This window comes from Mustela erminea, chromosome 14 (genome assembly GCF_009829155.1).
Source record: "Mustela erminea isolate mMusErm1 chromosome 14, mMusErm1.Pri, whole genome shotgun sequence".
Classification (NCBI taxonomy): Eukaryota; Metazoa; Chordata; class Mammalia; order Carnivora; family Mustelidae; genus Mustela; species Mustela erminea.
Window position 1 is genome coordinate 28,284,678 of NC_045627.1, and position 22,902 is coordinate 28,307,579.

General features: G+C 38.3%; 1 protein-coding gene across 5 annotated transcripts in view; it reads right to left on the minus strand.

The window, feature by feature from the left end:
* Window positions 1-22,902, minus strand: part of RHOBTB1 (Rho related BTB domain containing 1) — a 121,207-nt gene that overhangs the window by 92,064 nt on the left and 6,241 nt on the right. For all 5 annotated transcript variants that reach the window (XM_032312419.1, XM_032312426.1, XM_032312417.1 and 2 more), the window contains exon 2: window positions 13,773-13,874. The gene's annotated coding sequence lies outside the window, so the exon portion shown is untranslated. The remainder of the gene's footprint in view (window positions 1-13,772; window positions 13,875-22,902) is intronic.

Sequence of the window (22,902 nt, forward strand, 5' to 3'; positions counted from 1 at the left end):
ACTACCAAACAACACAAGAGTTAAATATTTTCTAACAATACTAAGCTCAGAAAAGAGCTTACATAGCATTTTCTCTGCTTGCTTTACATTTATATTTGTGTCACAATACAAATAGGGCTTTTACAGTTCAAGATTAATGCTATAGTTTTCTATGTTCATTCTATATCATCCAAACTGCAGTTGGACCAAACAACAACAAAAAATAATCAACTGAATGCTGAACAACTCATTGTGAAAATATTCATGGATGCTCTTAGTCAATATCAGAAAAAAATGTCCCAGAATATATGCATAACTCACCATTTTTATTTTGGTAAAACTTCAGGGAACTCGTGATGATTCCCTATAAATAATCTATGGACAGCTCTGCCAGAGATTGGCTCTGGGCAGCTAGTTTTTATGGAACGCTCTTATCATCATCATCATCAGTAGTAGCGATAATGTTATTAATAATATTGGCACCTGAACCTAGAGTCAAGGAGATCATCTCTTTGATATGTGAGAGGGCTGTTTTTTACTTTATATCCCAAGTTTTCCATTGGTTCAAAAACAGTTGATTAAAAAGTAATGAAAACTAATAACCTAATTGTTGTGTCTCCAAGTATCATCATCAGCTTAACGCACAACCAGTAGTGGGGGATTAAATGGCAGGCTCAAGGTCTGTTTAATCTAACTATTGCTAATCTTTACTAAACAGCCTTGTCAGATGTAATTTGCTCTATGGCAACCCTGCTCAGAAAGCAGCCTTGTTTGGAAGTAAAATGTCTACTGGTGTTAACACAGGTCTCCTTTTTACATAGAAACAACTATGGTACAGAAAGCAAGAATGATTTTAGGTTTAAGACAGAAGAGTTCATGAATCCTTTAACCACGTCTATAGGAGTAAATGTTTCTAATGTGGAGCAATAAAGGCAAAAGTCAAGAAATAAATTGCGTATCATTATATAATATGTCTGCTAATTTTTCCTTTTATGATTTTCTTTGGATTTAATGATTCAGTATAGGCTGCCTTGAATATAAATGTAAGTAATTGTTAAGAAAATTACTTCCAAGAAAACAAGGAGAACCTTTCCTCCATTAAAAGGTTTTCATCTGTTAAACACTCTCATATCTTGGGGCAGATTAGATTTTAGTGTTTAGAGAAAATGAGATGCCGGAAGCTAAGATTATCACAAAATCACAGGGCTGGGGTATCATCAAGAGGTCATTTAGTTCATCTTCCTGTCTCCATTCAAAATAGCATTCAAGAGAGAAAAGTGATCATCCTTTTTTTTGTTTTTTTTTTTGAAAAATTTCAGCATAAACTACATTTGAGTCTTGTCTATATAGCCCTCTTTGCTTTGGCCTTTTTTTAAAAAAAATATTTAATTTATTTATTTGACAGACAGAGATCACAAGCAGGCAGAGAGGCAGGCAGAGAGAGAGGGGGAAGCAGGCTTCCTGCTGAGCAGAGAGCCCGATGGGGGGCTCGATCCCAGGACCCTGAGATCATGACCTGAGCCGAAGGCAGCAGCTTAACCCACTGAGCCACCCAGGCGCCCTTTTCTTAAAAGTTTTAAGGTTGGAACTAGCTTAGGCAAAGTCGTTTACTGGAAAATGGAAGGACGGCCTCATTAAATGAAATCAAACTGACCTAATAAATAACCATTTGATATCTATGATTCTTTAAGATGAAAACATCATCTCCAGAATTTTCTATCCACCCTCATAACAGGAAATATAATATCCCCTTTTAAAAAAACATTTTTATTTATTTGAGATAGAGAGTGAGAAAGATAGCACGAGTAGGGGGGAGCAGAGGGAGAGGGAGAAGCAGACTCTCCGGTGAGCAGGGGAGACAAATGCGGGGCTCTATCCCAGCACCCTGTGATCATGGCCTGAGCTGAAGGCAGGCACTTAACTGTGAGCCACTCAGGTACCCCAAGAAACAAAATATTCCTAATATCTAACATGCATGGTCAAAATCCAAAATATTTCATCTGTGTATCACTAAGCTCATAACTAGTTAGAAGTTCCCTCACCTCTATGCCTACCAGCTCCAATTAAATGGGCTTAAGATCTTTTTTTCAGATTTAGTTTTAGGTAAATACTATAAATGTATACTTGGAAACAATTAAAACTATATTTCAATTAACATTTTTGTTATAATGAGAATTGGGCTCATAACTATATAGCCAGACTCAATAAAGAGAGAATAGACAATGAAAGACAGCTACGAAACTGCTTGGTCAAATAATGATCATTTATTTCTCTTTGCTTTTCCAGACCCCTGGTAGGGAGTATATGATGAATTTTTAAGTTTACTATGAACAAATGTCTTTGTGTTTCATGAATTTAAAAATATGATTCCAACATATATGTAGAGCTAAATGACCAGGCAAGGTTTTTCCACATGTCCACAAAGATAAACGTGCCAGGGACAGAACACACTTTTGAGCATTAGACTGGGATTTAGGCTTGTTTAGAGCAAAGAGCCAAAAGGCTCAGTATTTACTCTCCAGCAATCAGGGAACATTGATCTGCTTCTCCTAGTGAGGGCCTGTGTTGCTGTTAGTGGATTCTAAGTAAGACAGAAGTTTAGTTGAAGGGGCATTTATCAGACCTGAGTTTTATCTCCATTACTCACCGGCTGGGTAAACCTGTCCAGGTTAACTTTATTTCTCTGAGGACAGTGTGTAAGCCTATTGTTTCTTACCCACATCAGTTCCCTTTCCTGTGGGGTGGGGAAGGCTTTGTGATAGCATGTATGGGAGTGGCTATATTTTAAAAGCAAATATGGGTGAGAGATGACTCTTTTAGTCTCGTGTTCCAGAAATGGAACTTTTCTACCTCTGTACGTGTGGCTGAGAGTTTTATGATTTTAAAATGATGTCATTGACAATATTTACATTAATTAGAAAGCTTTTTAGAAAAAGATGCCAATATATTGACTTACAATAAGAAATAAATCCATCAAACTAATGAGTTATATTGACTGATTGCTGTATTTTCTCCCTGTAGCTATAGATATATAGATACATGTATCTGAAAAGAAGAATTCTAATCAGTGAACTGATTACCAAGTGAATCTGGGTTCATAACCTGGAACCTGGAACCATTTTCATAACCTGGAAAATGTAAATGGTTGATGTTTCAAAGCCATGACAACCTAACAGATTTTTCTCTCTTCAGGGCTACATTTGCTGCATGGTCTAGAGATCCCTGATCTTGGGCCAGGATCTGCTTATCCCATTAGGGCTGGAAAGGCACCTCCCATATTTACCCCTTTGAATTTCCTTTTTCTGTACCAACTTCTGATGGACAAGAATATTTACTTATAAGAGTTTTTAAGTATAGACTAACAGCTGAAATTTTAAGCTGAAATACTTTTTATTAGTTTGCATGGAAATGCTAGGTAACAATTGCGTGAGTGCTGTGTTGATTTTATCTGGAAGCTAGATTGACTTTCAGCAACTTGTCCATATAGGCAGTTCTGGAAAATCGTGATATTTGGTGAAAAGTTCTCTCTTTAAAAAAGAGTAAGTGCTTTTACTTAGCATGAACATTGTTTTTCAGTTTTTCCATATAAGAATCCCTTCTTGAAATGTTTCTTTTTGGCAAAAGCTAACAGAATCATATAAAGAGATGACAATCGATGAAAACAGAAACACCATAATAATGGATTCTGGGATTACAAGACTGAGAACTGGGAATCAAGCCCAGTTCAACATTTACAATAATGGGATGCTCACTTGTATTTCATGTTCTGTGAGGGGTGGTGGAAAATGAGGGGGTATGGGGGAGTCTTATCTGGTCTTCTGCCCATTTAGTTCACTGTTGCATCAGAAAGTGATATAAATTCACAGTTCTTCTGTAGGGCTATGTGAGGACACTGAATTCTCAGGGGAAAAGGATATATCCAATTTAGTAGAAGCTGCAGTATGGGTCAAATAAATGTAAATGGGAGAATAATAAATGCCATTGGAAAAGTCTCCGACTGGGAAAAGCTTTGAGGTGTTAGATATTGGAACTGTGGCATGTAAGGAAAGCTATAATAGCATTTCATTTGGATATTTTAATAGCTGGAAGGATTTTTAAAAGGATGAAATTTCTGTACTTCATACATTTAGCTTATACTCTGATATTTGGAAAGTTTTTTTTGATTACACATTTTTTTTCTATTTTTATAACAGAGGAGATGGCTAAAATCTCCCTATTTGTATATTTATTTTATTTAATATATATTAATATATAATATAAATATATACATATATAACATATATTTATATATGTGTATATATATATTTATTTTCATGTAATGAAAATTATACACACATGCGAGTTTTCGTTATATGAAAAGAATCCACTATGCTCATTTAAGGGCCAAGTGCATCAAACTCTGAGATAGAAAGCAGCGCACTGGAGTGTAAATTCCTTTTCTAGCTGGTCTCTAAGCAGGAAGCCTGAGGACAGTATTTCAATGATACTCCTCTGTACTAATGCTCCTTGTTTTTATTTTTTAATTTTTTCTTTTATTATTTATTTTTTAAAAATATTGTATCCATTTATTTGAGAGAGAGAGAGCATGACCCGGGAGGGGGTGGTAGAGAGCCAGAAGAAGGGAGAGAAGCAGACTCCCTGCTGGGCAGAAAGCCCCCACAGGGCTGATCCCGGGACCCTTGGGATCCAACCTGAGCTGAAGGCAGACGCTTAACCGACTGAGCCACCCAGGTGCCCCAATGCTCCTTGTTTTAAAAAATTGATTTTTAAAGGTCTGTGCCCTGATAAGTAGACAGTGTTCAACAGATCACACAAACTAAAAGCAAATCACACAAACTAAAAAATATTACTTCATAATATATTATATTACTGGTAGATATGATGTGATGGACTTTATATTTCAATATGTATGAAATTTTTAATAATAAAAATATTTTCACAAAATTGGTATCACTTCCTGGATCTTTAAGTACATTTTAATTTTGAAAGAGACAATTTCTGGATTCTGGAAGCATTTAAGTACCCAACATACACAATGTGTTTTAAATCATCTGCCTTTGACAGCTAACATGCCAATATTTAGACTTTATCAGAAACTTTTGCATGTGAAATTAGGGCTGGAATCTTTTCCATGAATTTAAAAAATTCTTAGCTTTATTGGCAAAGTCTAAGAGTCTTAAGATCAATAAACAAGGGAAAATTATGTTATAAATGACTATGAAAAAGAAAAGTATACTTCTAATTAATTAAAAATTTGACTTATGAATGAATAAACTTTCTGGTGCTTTGTCCTCTACAGGATTAGAGTATGAAATGATATTAGAGGGGTATTCCTGGGTCACGCTTAGGGAGCATTTTGAGAACCTTGGACTTCCCATCCCACAACCACTGAGAAGCCATTTTGCTGACAACTCAGTAGAGTGCAATTCGGAGAGATGATGCAAATGATAAGAGTTGTGGGGACGGCGTCCTTTTGATTAAACCTTCACACATCACTCCGGTGTGGCCGCATTTCTCCATACTAGCAGCCACAGAAACCTTCTCAGTGACGCAAAACCTGATCCAGAAAGTGAAAGGGAGAAACAAGGCCCACAGCTGCGGGTGTCAATGATCGGGTTTGTTTACTATTCCACTTTTGCCAGATGTAGTTATAAACCTTTGGTTCTTTATTTTACAGTTAAGATTTTAAGCTCTGAAAATCTCAACATATCTTTTCCGTGTCACTGGACGGGTGCCATGTGGTCATTTTATAGAAAGGCCGTTGCATACCCACATGGATGAGGGCAGGGAGGAAGGGGGCTGGTTGATTTAAATACCCTAACTGAGAATTTACTGTGGAGTTAAAATCTCTGACTTAATGTTGCATTCACTACTGGTGGCTGCTTTACTGCCTTTAAAACATGCATATATAATTGGATACTGTAATGCTTTGCGGGTAAAATAAATACCAACTCACACTAAAATAAATACTCTGCATGATGAAGTTCATGCAGACATAAATTAATCATTTACCAGTTAACCAATATGCACAGGAAAGAAATAGATCACTTATTAAAGGTTGCCTCATCTATAAAATGGGAAAAATAAAATGCTGATATATTTTACAGTGGTGCTGTGAGGGGGAATATATAAAATTATTGCTGAGCAGTTTATAAACCATAAAATGCAGTATGAACATTAAATTAATAATATTTGTACTAATTCAGATTCAACACCCTCTGCATTAAATATATCTTTTTGCCTATTGAAGCATACACAGAACCAAGCTGAGGCTCTTTATTTAATTTTTAATGTGTCTTCCGAATTCTGCAAAGCATGGCAGAAGTCATGGGTTCTGTCAAAAACTTTTTGGTGGCTCACTCCCACCGTTTCTAAGATAAAGTTCTTGGCCATTCACATCCCTGGTCCCATTTTTAAAGTCCTCTCCCAAAAAGCTTTATGTCTTTCACTTGCACAGAAATGGTAGTTATGAAGGGAACATAGGCTTGAATTTTTTAATCAGGCAGAAATTGTTAATATGCTCTGTGCTTCGGTTTATTCTAAATGACAGGTTGAAATAGGGAAGCACTGTTAGCCTGGGGGCAGGGTGAGTACGTTGGGTCTCTGCAGTTTACGTAACCAGGGTAATCCCGTGCTGGGACAGCAGCAAGGCCCAAAGCGGCTGGGTCTCAAGGCCATCTCACTGCTCAGAAAGTTACAGGCTTTAGAGATAAATCAAACTTCTGTTTCTCAGTTCCGAGTCCAGAACTATCATTCAGGGAAAGGAGGGAGAACTAAACAACACAGCACATAGTTCCTTTCTTCTTATTCTTACTGTGTTTTTTAAGAGAGTCTTATTGTTTAGAAGACCAACTTGTACAAACTTATAATCTGCTCAGCACATTTTTTAAAAAAAAATTTGTTATTTATTTGACAGACAGAGATCACAAGTAGGCAGAGAGGCAGGCAGAGAGAGAGGAAGGGAAGCAGGCTCCCTGCTGAGCAGAGAGCCCGATGCGGGGGCTCGATCCTAGGACCCTGAGATCATGACCTGAGCTGAAGGCAGAGGCTTTAAGCCACTGAGCCACCCGTGCACCCCTATTCAGCACATTTTTAACATTTTCAATATCCCTTTGACTCTCAATGATAAAACACATCAGATGTTTCTTCACTCACTTCCTTTTATAGGGGCTGTTAATATAGAAATACTCCTCATCTTCCACTATGAGATGATACATGGTTGACTGGAGATGTATGAAATATTGCCCAATTTCCCCAGTGTATCATGTGTCACCAGCAATAATAAACAGTGACTAATCTTCGGTCATGAACTATATTTATGGCTTTCTTGTCATCAGGAAGTTGGTATTTTCTTGAATCATGTTTAAGGATCTAATATTTGTGCTAGGAACATGTGTGCTAAGAAAAGTCTACCTAGGTCCAAAGAAAAATAATTCCCCATATTTTCTTTCATTTGGCTATTTATAGAGCTTGGCCTTTCCATCTGTATCTCTCTCCTCCTGCCCCTTTATTTTGGATCAGGATTCACACAGGAGTATTCTGATCAGGAATCTAGTTTATCCCAGTCAGTTCACCATTTTGGTGATTACAGTCTCCGCATCTAGTAGGAAAGGAATATGGCTAAAATGCAAACTTATCCTAGTTAAAGCTCATCAGTGATCAAAAGGAAACACAGTGAAACTGTTTCTTCCATTTCCAAAATCCAGCTGGGGGTTTGGAGATCAAAGTTTTCCTAAAGGAGCTATAGTGGCAGAGGAGCAGGAGATAAAGGCTAATAGAAGGTGAATAAAGGCTTTGAGGGAAATGCAATAAGGTCAGTAAGTGTGTAATTCTACTTCAGTTCAATTAATATATATCAGTTGCCTGCCAGATACCAGGCTTTGGAGTAGGTACGTGGGATACACCAGTCAAAACTCATAAAAACTGCTGCCCTCATGAAACTTACATTCTAGTGGAGGGAGACAGAAAATAGATAAATGAGTAAATTATAGAAATTATTAGAAGGTGACAAGTATTATGGAGAAAAATAAACCAGGGAAGGAATAGTGAAGTGTGGGAAGGATTTGCATTTTTAGAAGGGTCGTCAGTGAGGATCCTATTGAGAAGCTGATATCTGAGCAAAGACTTGAAGAGAAGCAAATCATGTAGATTCCTGGAGAAGACTGTCTCAGACAGGAAGTAGCAAGTACAGGCCCTGAGGCAGGGACATGTCTGGTGTATTGGAAGAACTGTAAGGAAACCAGAGTGGTTGGAGGGGAGTGAATGTGGAAGTTGGGGTAGGAGGTGGTGGTCATGGTGGGCTAAGGCATATTTGGCCTTGAGGACCATTGTCAGGCTCTAGCTTTCAATTTGATTGAAATGGATGTACTGGAGAGTTCTGAGTCAAGGAACAAAATGATCTGACTCATAATTTATTGAAAATAGACTGCAGGAGGCAAGGGTGAAAGCAAGGAGATCAATTAATTAAAATAAACAGTTCACCTCTCCTCTCTGCATACGTTTAATGGCTATGAGCCAGAAATTAATGAGAGACAATAGTTTACAATTATATGTAAACATATTGAAGTTGTAACTACACAAAGCTAAAACTGGTTGGAAGAGAGAATTCAATAAAGCAATCAATTTCATTTCTATAACACCAGTTGGTGAGTTTGAAAACATTTTAAACTAAGGTCATAAGCAACTAATGATAAAAAAATAACCATTAGGGTTTGGGAAATTCAAACATCTATTGCTAATTAATAGGTAAAAAAATCTCCCTCCTTAGCACATTCTGGGTTGTGGAATTAAGTAAGTGTGGATTAAGACATTGAGATGGTCCCCTCACATGCCTTTCAGTCCCTTGCCTCTCAGGAGTTGAAAGTAAGGGAACCTTGAGTTAAGAAAGCAAAGCACCAAGAAAATGAAGGGAGCCATAGTGTAGAATATGCATAAATGTTTTCACTTTCAAATTTAAAACATTTGAGTGATGGGAAGATTAAAAAAAGAGAGTTGGGTCTTCTCCAGGGAACAAAGAAAAGAGAAAAATAAAAATACTAATAAAAGATGAATTGAGCCTTATAGTCAACTTTCCTGGCAGTCAGAATTATTAGGTTATGAAACAGAGCTCTCCCTATCTATCCTGAGCCAGTTAGGCTTAGAACAAATTGAACCTAAAAAAGTGTCAAAATTCACAGTAGGAGTGCCCACTCAGAGCTCCATTTCTCTCTCTGAAGTAGGTTACTACATTCACCTAGGGAAATTTCTATTGAATTATAATTAGGTGGCTAATTAAAAAGTGGATTATCAACTATATTAAAATATGCCAGAAAGATGTGCACATCAATTCATTCTTTAATTTAGGAAATCCACCTTTTCCTTGAAAAAAAAAAATTCTCACTGGGAAACTCCAGGTATAAAATGTACCTTTTCTTTTTTCTTCTTAAATCACTGTTATTGAAGTAAGTCTCAGATTTTTTGTTCGTTGAGGTAATGGATGTATGTTGAGCTTCCTCTGTTAATAAGAAGTACCTACATATAGTTACCACTCTTAGGAGGAGAACCAATGGCTATGATTAGAGCCCCAAGGCAATGATGGTCTCCAGAAGTGACTTAAGTTATTCACTTCTAACTTAAGTCAAATGCTGTATCATTGAATTCTCTCAAGAATCCTATGACATAATTTTCTGCCTATTAGATGAGGAAACTGAGCTCAGAGAAGGCAAATTATTCAAGGTCACTCAGCTTGAAGTTTATAAAGCTGAAATTCAAACTCAGGTCTGTTTGACCTTGAAAGTCTTGGATTAAGCCAGTTTCCCCTCTTTAAACTGTTTTAACATGAAGCTAAAACTATTTTGTCTCATTTGATTCATTTTGAAATTGATAATACTTGCCTATAGTATAGTCAAGATCTTATTTTAACCAGAAGACCATATTTCCCAGCCAATTGTCCAGACATCAGCTTATTTTGTAAACGAAATGATCATCAGGAGACTCCTGAGCCCTTTCTAACAGCAAGAGTTAAAAAGTAATAGTCCCCTGGTACTGTAGGTTACCTTTTACTTGTCTCTTCCTATTTGTTTCTAATTCCTAAGAAGGTAAAAATTAAAGGATAGCCCACGAACTTTGGTACAATCCTGCCCGTGAGTTTGGTAGACCAGTCCAGTATTAAGTGGGTCAGGCCATTCCTGAAGGCACCTAACAACGGAACAGACCATCTGGATGACTTAGCAGATAGGCCATGACCAAGTCCACTTGTGGTGGACTTGCCGAATTGCTTATAGGACTCAGTCCTGATATGGTGAGGGTGATTTGGAGTTCCCTGTCAAACAAATAATGACAAACAATGGAATTCTACAAACATTCTCTGAGGGCCTCCTGTGTGTCAGACATTATGCTGACATTACAGACATGATGTCACTGTTCTCTGGGGTTTCTCAGTCTTGGCACTATTGACCTTTTGGACCAGAGGACTTCTTGTTATTGGGGGGGCTGTCCCGGGCATCCAGAATAGCAGCATCCTTACTGAGACTCCCCAGACACCCATATCATGCCCACTGCCCCCAGTTGTGACCTCCAAAACTATCTCCTGACATTACTTAATGTCTCCTGGTGGGGAAAAACAAAATCACTCCCTAGTTGCAACGAATCTCTGTTTTACCTCCTCAACAACTCCAGGAGATTGGTACTGTTAGATTAGTAATTTTATTGACAAGGAAACTGCGGCTCTGCAAATTTCAGGTAAAACTCCGCAGGTCTCACAGGTGGGAAATGAGAGAGCTGGCACGCACAGAGGCTGCCTACCTCTTGTGAAGGCTGTTAATGGTGTGGGTGGAACCCACAAGTCATGATGTGCCCTCTCCCACCCTCCTCACTTCTAGATCTCATCATGGGGGTGCAGCCCCGGGAAGGAGGAAGACATGCACGTGACGCAGTGCACGGAACCTTTATTGTACCATGGCCTTTTATTTGGCAGATTAATTCCATTTTAATTGGAATTCTGGAAACTAATGAAAAAAAATTACAAGTGTTAGATGGTCTGTTCTCAGGGTTTTTGAATCTGTCTGATTTAATTCTAACCAATTAGCATGCTATTACGGAGGAGTATTATGTTGAGAATCAATATTACACTAAACACTAATATTTTATTCAGTATTAAAAATTTATACAAGTGGTAATACAAGTGCTTTATTCCTACTTTGTCTAAATGAGAAGAAATGCTTCCTTAGGGCGATTCCAGTTACCAAGAAAATGTTATCTTCTTAGGATACTATTGGCATTACAGTTTACAGAGATCATTGCTTCAAAGAATTAATAAGATTTAATTGAATGAAATTTGTTTATTTTATTATAAAGCGTATGAGTCTTTCAGCATATCAAAAATGTTTTCCATTTTATACTTATATCTCATGATAAGAGGTCAACAAAAGTACATTATTGTCCAATATTGCCAGGAAGGTCAAAATAACTCATACTTCTCTTGGTTTCAGGCTATCCTTCCTCTTTCCCTGCTTCCCTTTGCTTCCTCTTCTTTTTTCTCCATTTGGATACTCTATCCTTTTTTGATTCAGATATAATCTTAGGCTGGAATTGGAACCTAAATGTATCCAGACGCTGCATTCCGTATCTTTTTTGCACAGAGGAATGACTAAGCTTAGATAAACGTAAACTAGACAAACATCTAATAACCACCTAGAGATAGTTCCGTTAGGTGTGATTTCAAAATTGGGTTTCAGGTCAGCTCTCCAGATTGTGCCCCCAGGTGCCCTTCCCAGCATCTGGCCCTGCCATGCGCTTTGGTTTTAGAGCCTGGGCACACGGCACAGATTCCATGGCTCTTCCCGACCTCTCTTCTGTGTACCTCCACTCTCCTATATTTAGTAGCTTCTTCAAGCTTCCAAGCTAGGGCAGTTTGGATCTAATGAAGGCATTTACAATTTTTATTACTTGTGTACTTTAATTCACAACTTCTCAAGTATCTGAAAGCTTTGAGAAAATGACACTTTTAAAAATAGCCTTAATTTTCTGAATTGTTATACTCTGTTCCTCAGATTTAGAAAAGTTTTGCTTCACGTTTTAGTGCTATCCTAACCGGGCTGGCAAGATCAACCAGTTAATATGCATATACCTTGAAAAAGCTACTCTTTGGTAAAAGGTTGGTTATAATTCTAAAGGCATACTAGATGTTAAAAACTGCCATGCAAAATCAAAGTAAAAAAAAAAAAATCATTGAATAAATTAAGCTAACCGAAAAATTAGAAATTGGAAGTAGGTTCAGCATAGTATTCACCATTACAAATAGGAAAATTCAAACTAAAAAAATAACACTTAATGGGTTGACTTTTCTAAAATATTGATTGGATTTCATTAATAAGCATTTTATGCATATGGCTATTTTCAAAGTTCCTTTAAAAATGAAAGACTAATGCCTTAATGAGAGGTATTATTACATGAACATATTTGAATCTAGCTTATGAAAAATAGGACTTGAGAATTTAAAATGTGTGCATAAAATGCAAATGGATTTAATTAACTGAAAACCCATAAGACAGAACTTCTTCAAATAAGCAATTACTTTGGGGACTAATAGAGTAAATAGGATCCTGAATCATTAGCACAAATATCCATATGAGAGAAGGATCAGCAAATTTTATTCTTTAAGTTATTTATGCACACATGGTAATATCTCATTAATTTATGGCTTCAATAAATTTAAATCTTTTGATAATTTTTTCATGAGCTGGGCTGACGTTTACCTTTGCTTTTGCAAACATTTTATTTATAAGTAGATAATATATGGTGTTTTAAACATTTATTTTCAATCTTGCATACACTTTTTAGACACAGAATAAACTATTTTCAGTGAACCTCAGGCACTTTACAAGCTCCTACATACATCCAATCTATATGCTAATAACAAAATGTTCATATGATTTATTATTACAGATCTCCTTAAGGATTTTTACTTTGTAATGTTTTGTTGGAGTTACTATATGAAGTTTAAAGAATAAAGGCCACATTTGTTTGAGAGTTATCTCTAATCCAGCCTGCCCACAAATTCGGAAATGCCCACCTTCCTAATTTGTTAGAATAAATGAAATGTATTAATGAATATTCACAGCTTTACATAATAGACTTTTTCTTTTAAATGTGCGTTGGAACATAGAAAAGTAAAATACAATGAAGGGTGAAAATAAATGATTTTGTGGGTGGAAAAGGGACTGAACTGTCTCAAATAATTTTAAGTCCTGCAGGCACAATATCCCAGTGAAAGACCTTAATAATGTTGTCCTTTTTAAAGAGCTGATTATGCTCACGTGGGGTGACTCAGTTCTTGTCACTTGCAAAGTGAGATGTTTTTCCAGTTAAAGACAGTCAGTGCCAGGCCAAAAGGGTGGCTGCTCCAAACTAGGGCTTCTGGAATGAAGAGAAATGCCACTGCCCAGCAATCTGGCATTTCTAAATCTTTCTTTTATGTGGCCATGACTTTTCAGAATCCACATGTCAATTTGCACCAAAGAATTAAAAGTGTGTATCAAGTGGGTAGAAGAGTTATGTTATTTTAATTATCAAAACTCATATGTGGTTCACAATGACTCCAGTTCTAAGCAAGATAAAACATGAAACTAGAATTTATAAAAACCAAAATTTCACCAAATTCTCCTTTTTAATGAAATATTCTAAAGACAGATCTGGATAGGATTCATAAATCATGCTACCTTCACACCAGAAGCATTTCCATTTCTTTTGTAAATAGTGAGAGGAAATTAGGAGGAGGGGAAAGGCAAATCTTACTCCAATTAGTAGTTACTTACCATACGAAGGGGGAGAATGAACTTCCGTTCCATTTTCATAACTTAATCAAGAATACTTGATGAGAGAGTTCCCTTTCATGTGCTTCTTGAATGTTATAAAATCTAGGGAGGAGACAGAAACATGGACTAGTTCATCGTAAAGAAGAAAACTGCCCCAAACAATACTAGCTTCTTACGTCAGCGGTTCTCAACTGGACGAGAGCTATCACAGCCAACTCTATGCCACCTACCCATCAACCAGCTGCCCACAAATTTTGAGCCAGATAGACTGAAACGACCACTGTCACAAGAGAAAGAAGACCGAGGGTTGAATCCCACCCAGTACTTGTCTGAATGAATTTTATTTCCTTGACTTCACCAAGGTTCTACTCCCTCACTGCTCTGGTGGGAGTAATAATATAGTCAATGGCTTGCTCTGATGATCAAAGGAGACGATGTCTGGAAACACATTTAGTTAACAGTGGAAGTGTTTAATTTATTTTATACCCTGACTCTTCATCATAAGGATTTGGGGTGGCTTCCAAGTACAGAAATAATGAAATATGAATAAAAATAACAGTGTTGAGAGTAAAAAAAGGAAGATGGTCATATGCCACCTACATTGGTCAACATTTGAGATAATTTAAGTTACCATTTGGATTTGAATTTCTTGGTAATTTAGATAAAAGGAGAACATAATTTCTTTGATAACTTCTATTGTTAGAAAGGAGAAAATGCGTTACTCCCCCCCCAAAGAAATTGTCCTGATACAGAATTCCCAGAAAAATTTTTCATGGAAAACACGACATTCGAAGAGTGAAATAAAATGAACTACTTAACAAAGTAGGCCTGACTACCCACCATGAAAGCTGAAGGGCAAAACACTACTTATGCTTGGAGGTAGTTATTATCGCCATAAAATTGTATTATTCCTAGAGACAAACATGATGCCTGAATTAGGAAAATACTAAATATAAACCCACTGATGCCCAGTTAACAAATCATCCAGCCCTTCCCCCTTGTTGTGCCTTCCTAACACACACACACACACACACACACACACGCACGGAGCTTCTTTCCTTAAGTTATGTTCTCAGTAGTTGGGGGGTGGGGAGCTTCCAAGGAAGTCACTGATGGATGGCGACTGTAGGCCAGTCACTGCTTAATAGGGCATGGAGCTGCAAGGATGAAGTGTGAACCTAGACATGATACAGGACTGACTGCTGCACCCATTCCACAGGGCCAATCCAGAAGGGAAAGGAAGAGAAAGATACAACCAGATGATTATATATTGACCCCCGAACAACGCAGGAGTAAGGGGTGCTGACCCTAACTTTTCACTCCCCCAAAATGTACCCACTAAGAGCCTACTATTGACTGGAAGCCTTACTGATAGCATAAGCAGTTGATTGACACACATTTCTGTAAGTTCCATGCATTATGTACTGTATTCTTATAACTAAGTAAGCTAGACAAAATGTTATTAAGAAATTCATGAGGAAGAGAAAATACATTTGTAGTACTTTCTTTATCAAAAAAAAAAAATCTGCTAGGTGGACTCTGCATTTCAAACCCTTGCTGTTCAGGATCACCTTTATAGGTGAAATAAATCACAGTTTGAGTCCTCATCCTTGAGATCCCCATATTTTTTCTCGACTTCCTTGAAATCTCACTTCCAATCTTGCAAGAAACTCCTCAATTTTCCTCTTCTGGCTCTTCTCCCTTCCTTAAATTTGGGCCTTCCTCAAGGTTCTCCACTTGACAGTAATTTCATGCACACGCATGGCTTACATGTCTTAAATGAATACCTTTTTCTCATGCTTTCTAGGCTGGATCCTCATCCCTATTATCTCCTGAATTTGCTTTTCTTTCTGTCCCTAAAATCAGTGGGATTGCCACTCTCCCTGGCCTGAACATGTGATGTCCTCTTCATTCTCCCGCATCACTGCACCTCCCAAACACACACATCTAACTTATTAAGACCACTCTGAGCACAAGAAGTTCAACTTCCCTTTGACATTCATTCCAAGGCCATCATCATGGCAGAAACTCATCCCCTGTCTACCATCTTCCATACAGGCAGTGGCCTCCCATCTGAGGTACTCTCTGCTTCCAGTCCCCATTAGTTCCCAGCTCTCCTGATGATCCCAGTTTTCTTCCTAAACATCATGCTTCTCCACTTGTTTGAAAACTTCTGACACTTCCAGTGAGTCTAGGATCAAGTCTAGGCACTCCTCAGCAGAGCTTCCCAATATCCCAGATCAGTGCATTTACTACTTTCCACATAACCTCTCCAACCATACCAAACCGTTTCTCTTCACTCTTCCTCTCCTCCACAAAGTGGTTTGCCTCTGCAATTTTGCTGACTAACTTTCTGCTGTCTGAAATGCTCATTTTTTAACATCCAGTTCAAATAGCACCTCTTTCAGGGATATTTCTGAATTCTTGTTTAAGAATTTAGTGTAACTTTCTCTGCAAACCCAAGGATCCTTAATTGTAACCTTACCACAAAAATCCCACTTATAGTATTCTGACTATATGCTCTAAACACAGTAGTCCCCAAAACCCTCATAAAGCTTATAGTCTAGCTAGGGAAACCCTGCCTTATTCACATTTCTAACTTCCATGGGAATAATAGCCGATATTTCTTTATGTGGGTGCTCTATAAATTATAGATCAAAACATATTTGAAACATCAAATAGCGCTTTGAGAGGCTCTGAATGTAGGGTTAAGAACACCATTCTAGAAAATATTTTCTGAATAAGTGACAATAGCAAGACTGTCCAGATTTGGGACACTAAAGGAATGGAAGGAGAGAGCATGAGAAAAAAGAAGTACAGATGGGCATGTTATTTTTCTCTTTTTAAATTTTAGCACAAATTTGATCATTTTACAAAGATCAAGTAAGGTGGTTTATATCTGAGGGAAGATGTTGCATTTGTTCCAGTGAATCAGATCACAAAATATTTAGTCACTCTGCATTTGAGATTATCACATGAAATATAGTTTATGGAAGATCTCCCATTAGGGCTGGAAAATACCTTCCTGGTACCTGTCTTAGCGCCTGGCAACATAGAAGATATTTTAATATTTGTTGACTGAATGAGTGCTTGCTCATCCAGTGACCTCTCTCCAGCTGCCCTCCAATCTCCTGTTTCCCTTTTAGAGCCAAATTACTGCAAATAATTACCAATAGTCATCTTCCTTTTCTTACCTCCCATCGGCAGTGCACACCTCTGCAGTCTGACCTTTGCCTCATCACAGAACTCACTGGCTGATGTATTAACTTCCACCCCCACTCCCGCATGCGCAGACCGTTGTGGTGGAGCCCGTGCTGGGAGGGAAGCTGAGGCTACCGCTCACCCCAAAGAGAACGGGCTGCGCGATGTGTCAGCCCACAGTCTCCTTCTAAACAGGGATGCCAGCAAGTGGGTGAGGCGAGCCCATACTGCTTCATGAACATTTGGTTTATTTACCCTGGGTGCACGTATCCCTGGGTGGAGGAACAGGCAGTACTGTGCTCATAAAATTCCTTGCTGTCAGGTTCACGTTTTCTCTCCAGTTCAGACCCCAGGACTTCAGACTCTTCTGTGCTCAAATTCCACCCCAGTTCCGCTCTATTGTGGTCACCAACATGTCAGAATGGCTTTCTTCTCTATCGTGTTAGCTCCCTAGGTATCCCGTTAGGAGAGATGGAAAATAGGAAATGTGAAATCTTCTCAAATAGGCATGGCTGCAGATAGACCCAGTTAGAACTCTATTTCCCATACGTATCACTTAGTGATTTTTCTTTAATTCAAAACAATTCTCTCCTGATTGGTGCTCTCCACGCTTGCTAAATAGAAAAGCAGTTCTCAATATTGCACATTCAAGCCAACTGACCACTCCCACCCTCTTGAAATGAAATCCCTGCTCCCTTGCCCCCCTCCTCCCCAGCCCCCATGATCCAGCAATTTCCTGGGTTTCCTTCTAATAAACTACTCCTTTCATCCTTTACAAGCTCACCATTCACTACTTGGCTGTGCTGGATTTGAATTCCTTAAGATTGTCATCCCCACTACTCACTCTGGTAGCTTCCTGCCTACTCTGGTAGGCAGTCAAGTCCATCTATGGATCATATCCGTCAGAGCCAGAACTATGGATTAAAGATGAGTCACAAGTTTACATCCAAACCCTAGAGCTTTCTGACAAGCTCCACACCCATAATCCAGAGTCTTTTTGCTCTGTCCTCTCATGTTTCCTACAGAATTCAAACTCCACATGTCTAACTGAACTTGGCGTCTGTCTTTGTAAACTTGTTCCTCCCCCAGTGTTCCCTTACACTTCCGAATGGGCGCCATGTCAGTGGTACAGAATGTACCTCCTCCCTGTCTCTTGAATCCATTCATTTTTAGAAATCACCACCACCTCATCCTTCCTCCCCTAGGCCATATTACCAGTATCTCTGTACTGAAAACGTTCAACTGGTCTGCATGAACTTCTCACCTTGCCAGCTCATACTCTGCGTTGTAGCCAGAAATATTCTTTTGAAAGAGCAAACTGATGATGTAACTCGCCACAATCCCCCTCCCCTCTCCCAACCTTCTCATTGGTTCTAGGATGAAGACATATTTTTTTGCTATGGCTTAAAAGCCTTTCATAGTGACGGCCCCTGATCAGATCTGCAGACTCATGCTATTCCCCCTGCTCTCTGTACTCTGGCTACGTGATCCTCCTTCAGTCTCTTCCATTGCTTTTGCTCTCTTCTTCTTGCTGTACGTCATAGCTTTCCACACCTTCCACGTCATGCCTTCTGCCTCTACTCTTTGGTTGACTGCCATCTGTTCTTTAGATCTCAATTTCCAGAACCTTGTATCTCTTCTCTGTGGCGTATTTACAACTGTTTCCGTTTTATACCGATTTGTGTCATTCCTTTACTGTCTCTCTTCCCCACCAGCCAGCCTGTAGGCCAAATGAGGGCAGGGATACCTGAAGCCATTCATTGTACCCTAAGAGTGTCTGGCACTTAGTGGGTACTTGGTAAAGCTGACTTTATTGAACACGTGTATAAAATGAGCATGAAAATAAACACATATAAATTCAGTGTGAAAAATGTACCCATTGCGTAGTGTTTGAAAATTCTAAAGATAAGCACAGCATCGAAATCAGTAACAAGAACATTGTGAGCTTTTGGAGGATTTCAGAAATTAAAGTAGGAGGGCTTCTTTTCTCACACAGGTTGCGTAGTGGGTTGATGCGAGTGATGGGGATTTTTTTAAAAGATGTTAATTTATTTGACAGAGAGAGCAAGCACATGTACAAGCAGGGGGAGTGGGAGAGGGAGGAGCAGATTCCCCATTGAGTAGGGAGCCTGATGTGGGAGTCGATTCCAGGATCCTAAGATCATGAGCTGAGCTGAAGGCAGACGCTTGAGCGACTGAGCCACTTGGGTGCCCCAGTGATGGGGATTTTTTTAAATGAAAAATTTCACTTGGGCCGAAGCAACTGGTTTAAGCATATAAGAAATATGCTAAGGTATGAAAATAGTGCCTTCAACCTTATTCTTGCCAATTTGCCTCTACATATATTGAACAAGAGCCATTATAAGGAAAGGAGGAGATGATTGAGACCAGGGACATGCTGGAGAGGCAAAGGAGAGAAGAGGTTTCAAAAATGTTTTAGTCTCCGGGTTGTGGGTATTCTGCTGGGTATGTCTTTTTATATCCTTGCTTCTAAAATCCATGTCACTACATGCAATATAATTGTCTCTGCTTCCATATGGCGACAAAATTCTAGCAACTATATCAGGATCTCAATAAATAGGCAAAACGAAAATGTTGCATAAGTTGTTTTCCTTCAGTTACTTTGCAAATAGAAACCCCCCAATAATAAAACACAAATTTTGTAAATTAGAATAGTATCAGTTATGAATGCCATTTTGCAATTATGAGAGTAAAAACATTCCACATTGAAATAAGAAATGCCATCTGATTTCGATTTAACTCAAAGGGGGAAAAACACATTCCATTTAAGAATGACAAATAAAGCTGTCAATGTGATCCATTTATAGCCCCTCTGAGAATGCCACAAATCCACATAATGTTCTGAGAAGCTAGTTATTGTATTTGCTCTCTCAAAGAGAGAAGGCGTAGAAGTCCCTATGACAGACTGTTATCCAAGGAAACTAAGGTTAGGGGGAATAACTTAATGTTAGACAACATCCTAGGTGCATACGCCTTCAAGGGGAGAATGAGAGCTTCAGGCATCATATTTAAATAGTGTGCAGCAGTGGAAAGGGTGAACTGCTGCAGGGACTGATGGGGTGTGAGACAATGCAGAAAACCCTTTGTTTTCCTAGTCTGTCCCCCACCCCTCCTCTGAGCTCTGTGAGGGCCTCACTGACCTCAAGAGGTCTCCTCCTTCAAGGAAAGCCATAACATCTTCATGTAAACATCCAAAGTGTCAGTTATTTTTGGACATTCATTATGGGTTATTTCAGGCTCTGGTACAAGGACACTTGCCGCAAATGAACATTGGAAATATAATCTCCGTTCTTTATTATCATAATGAAACTTCCTTCTTTTAAGAAGCAGTTTGCTATTAAATACATATCCATGTATTCATATAAAAGTATATATAAAACACGACCCTCTGCAGGACATAACTGATTATATTTTTCTCCTTTGCATTGGTTGATAAAAAACAGAGAACAAAATTTGTTACTATCTTCTAGCAAGAGTGTTGAATTTCATGGCATAAATTTTGAGTATGAATCTCTCTCCTGGCCCCATCTTATGTTCTTAGCCTTATTTTTTTCCTTTGACTCATTTTTTCTCACCTCTTTGAAATATATTTTATATTGCTGTACAGTATGTATTTTTATTAGCCTTTCTCTATAAGCCTTAAATCCTTTCCAGCATATAAATAAAACATTCAACATTTATAGATGCCTTTTTTTTTTTTTTCCTTTGGAGGGTTGTAGAATTTTCCCGAGGCAACATATAATTTATTACTATAGATGCATGAATATTAACACATTGGTATTCATAGTAATTAAATTTTTTGTGATATTTAGTTTAATATTTCAGTTAGATTTTCTTAGTATTTACATATATACCTTTAGAACTGGGATTCCTAGACTGAGGCCCAGGGACTGAGATTATATGCAAAATTTTGAGCATGTAAAATTTTATTAACGAGGCATTTCGTGATTTTAATTCCAATTCTGAAAGGTGGTTTTGACCCAAAAGATTAAAAAAAAAAAAAAGATTACTATTTTGCAGTGGAATAATTGCATAAGACCAGATCTTGGTCTTCTGACACTCAACTAATTGACAGCCTATTTATTGATTACCCACTAAGTACCTAGTGCTGCAATAGATACTCTGTAGCTGCTTATTGCAGTAAACAGCAATAAATGTGTAGGCTTGACCTCTAACCTCAGGATGCTTCTAGTCTAGTGGAGGTAGGGTAGACTATAAAAAAAGAACATAAAACAAGCAATATCCGAGGGGAGAATTTTGAGATAAAGGGACCAGCTAATGCAAAGAAGGGAGGTGTTATAGTCTATAGATATCTCTTCTAGGAAATATCAATGGTAGATCTCCAAATTTACTTTCAGTACTTCAGTCTAGAAATATCAGATTCATGCTTTTATGCATGAAAGTCAGAGCTCTTTCATATTTTTAAAAGTTAGATTTCCTAAGGTGAGGGAAACGTATCTTCAGAAAAAGAATGCGAGGTATTTTGTTACACATTAATTTCATTCAATAAGTATTTGAGTCTCCCATCTTTAAGGCACTGTGGGAGATGCCCTCAAGGTGCTCAGCGCAGACCAAATAAACCATAACTATCATACCTGTAACTATAATGTACTGTAAACCAATCCCATATTGTTCCGTGCCATAGGTTTATGAGCCAAGTAAATTCTAGAGCCCAGACGCTTTAATATACAGTTTGAAACCCAAAGCTTTTTAGAAAAGCACCAATCACCCTGTAAAAGTTGAAGATGGATGAGCTGGACAAAGTGACACATCATGAAAACTGGGATTAAACATTCTTTGGAATAAGCAGCCTGGACTCTGGTTTGGAAAATGTTCTCAATAGCCCTGACCATGTAAAACAATACATTAAGAGGTGACTAAAGATCATAAATATTTCCCACATTATTAGATGTTTTCCTAAATTAAATTCTTTATGCATATATTAAAGAAATAACATCCTGATAAGATGAAGATGACAATGAGGTCACAGAATTCTGTGGGACGCCTACTGGGAACCAGAAACCATGTGAGAGCTCTGTGCGCGTGCACTGGGAGGGAAGGCTGTTAGGAGGTTTGTTTTACAGAGAGGGAGAAACTGAGGTCTGGAGAGGCAAAGCTATTTGCCTGGTCACAAAGCTGCTCACAGGAGATGGCTAGGATTGGAACCTGAAAAGTCGGACTCCAGAGCCCCTAGAAGCCCATTTGCTGCATTATCAGTCAACTCTGAGAAGGCAGAGTGTTGCATGAATTCTCTCCGATAAACTCATCTGCTTTGCGGTTTAAATGGCTTTGGGGAACAACTTTCTGAATGATGAGTCTGAGCTTATCGTGCGCAAATTAATTTAAATATTAGCCAACGCGAGAGTTACGATGGCAAATCTACTATTAAGAGTAACACATGCAATTAAAGTTTCCTTGATTCTGGATAGGAGTATGTGATTGAAATTGTCCATAATACTCCCTCTCCTGGGAAGAATCAGGAAGGGTCGAATGTATTTACTTTAAGATCCTCAGTTAAAAGTACATTCTTTTACTAACTTGTTTCTGCGCTTACTGTTTTTTGATAATGAAATTTTAACTTGGAAAAGGGAGATGTTAAAGCTTTCTCTAAATCCAGATCAAACAATATTTCACCATTCTTGTAGGCTCCTGGGCCGCTGATACCCCTTAAATACTAAGGGGGCAACAACAACAACAACAGCAGCAGCAACAACAACAACAAAAACAACAAGGGTCGTGTATTCTAGCGTCAGGTACCACCGATTGAATATGCGGTGTCACCCACTGTGCCAAGCCCTTCCTTTCACCCTCACAACCACCTTGTTAGAAGCTCCCTATTATTATTCCCAATTCGCAGTTTAAGAGATTGGGGCCCACAGAACTTGCACACACACCAAAGGCTTCCCAG